This window comes from Wasmannia auropunctata, unplaced genomic scaffold, assembly GCF_000956235.1.
Source record: "Wasmannia auropunctata unplaced genomic scaffold, wasmannia.A_1.0 LD336116.1, whole genome shotgun sequence".
Taxonomy (NCBI): domain Eukaryota; kingdom Metazoa; phylum Arthropoda; class Insecta; order Hymenoptera; family Formicidae; genus Wasmannia; species Wasmannia auropunctata.
Genome location: NW_012026774.1, coordinates 3,815,849 through 3,818,077, shown reverse-complemented (window position 1 = coordinate 3,818,077; position 2,229 = coordinate 3,815,849).

Genomic DNA, 2,229 nt, shown 5'->3' with positions numbered 1-2,229 from the left:
TGTATTTTCGACCAATTATTTCTCACTGGGTATATATGCATGATTAACTTTTAATTTTAGACTAATTTTGGGTTTTGGACATTGGTAACTTGGAAACAAGTATTTCTTGATGTCAAAACAATTTGATCGAAATGGCCTGATTTTCGATGTCAATTTCGATTCGATGAGTTTTCGATGACATCGACATCGAAACGACGTCGATTCGACATCAGCCTTCTCACTGGGGTAGCGACACATTACAAGGCGATACTATAATTTAGTTATTACACAGATCGGAACATACACGCGTGTGGTTACTACAGTATGTATATTATAAAAAGATTATAATATATACATACTCTAATTCATATATACATACATATAAATACGTATTAAGTGTATGATATATAATGTATATACATATATAATATTTAATGATGCGCGATAATTCATATAAATATTAATCCTGCAATTAATAAAACTCACAGGAGGTCAGTTTAGAAATTACATATTATATATATTAGTGCTCGGAAAACTCGGGTACCCGGGTACCCGCTTGCCCGCCCGCCATTCGTTGCACACGGATGAGAACCGATTCCTCGGGTACCCGTATCACACGAACGGGTATTCGTATCATACAAACACTCACTTTATATTAATACCCGTATTACACGAGTATTCACATCAGACGGAAAATGAATCGCATTAAATAATTTAACCTATCCAAATAAAAACATTCAATAAAAATTATTCAAAATTTATAAAATTTTTAAAATAACCTTTACTCTATTTCATCAAAACTTAAATTAAAATTTATCAAGTAAAATAAAATTAATAGAAATTAAATTATTCTGCAAAAAATAGAAATACAAAAAGGAAAATTACTAAGAAACCATTTGTTATCAAAAGATTTATACAGGGTGTTCCATTTTAATCGATCACCTCAAATATCTCTTGGACAGTGCATTTTAGGAAAAAATGTTTCAGACAAAAATTTTGAAACTTCGAGGGGGACATAAGATGATAACATTGGTTTGACCCTGAGTGGCGTCGTCAAGGTCAGGACAAGGCCACTTGAATTTTTTAAATAGAACCCCCCATTTTTCATTAAATATTCTTGTAGCACACTTCGAGAGCTTTCCAAAACATATATAGATAAAATATTTTCTTATGAAATAAATCTTGTGTTATGAAGCTTGAAAATTGGAGTACCGTCGGCATTAGCATCAACACATGTCAAGATCAAGGTCATTAACTTTTTAACGGCGGGAATGGTCGATATATCGACCACCTAGGGGATACATAATTTTTTGTTTTTTTAGGGAAAATTTTATGCGTTGAATATGAAAAATATTGTAAAATTCCTGGAAGCATCTCTGACCTTGAAAATCGCTATTTCTTTTATTTAAAAAAAAATTTAACCTTGAAAATCGCTATTTCAAGGTTAAATTTTTTTCCAAGGATGCCACCAGGATTTTTTTCATTATTTTTTCCGTATTCAGCGCATCAAATTACGTAGGAAAATACTCTCAAACCTTCGCGCTAAATTTTTACATTGGATTTTACCTTTGCGGGCGGGACTGGTTGATATTTCGACCAGCAGTCAGGTGGGGGACTCCATATTCATTGAATTTTTTTATAAATTTCACGTCTAATAAGAAGTCGATTTTAACTCATATTTCCCCGCTCTTAAAAGTTTAACATCAAAGTACAAAGAAGAATATCATTTAAGTTTTATCTTTTAAAAAAATTATATTTAATTTGGATACAAGTTTTTTTTCGAGGAGCGCGGTTACACGACACCCTTTTTTTACTTTTTTTTTTAAGTCAATTTTGTAACAATATCACGCATTTTGTAGTGTTATAACATACCTCGGATTAATGCCTGTTTAGGGAGAATGTTTTACTCAAGGAGAATTGTTTCGTCGCATATTATCCCATTATCGTGTTTTTTTTTACTGGGCTTATAACAAAAATTGTGTAACAAAAATATATAGATAAAGGAGGCAATGTAAATGGATCTGGCCCCTTATCTTTTTACTAAAACAGTTATAATTATAGCGTAACATATAAAAATTAATATAAAAATAATTCTTTTGGATAATAATACCTTATCTGTAATACGGATTCGTCTAATAGATGATTTATATTTGTTATGAGTCCAATAAAAAAATCCTAATAATAGGATATGCTATAGGGAAATTCTCCTTGAATAAATTATGAATGCTACTTCGGATTAATACCTGTTCA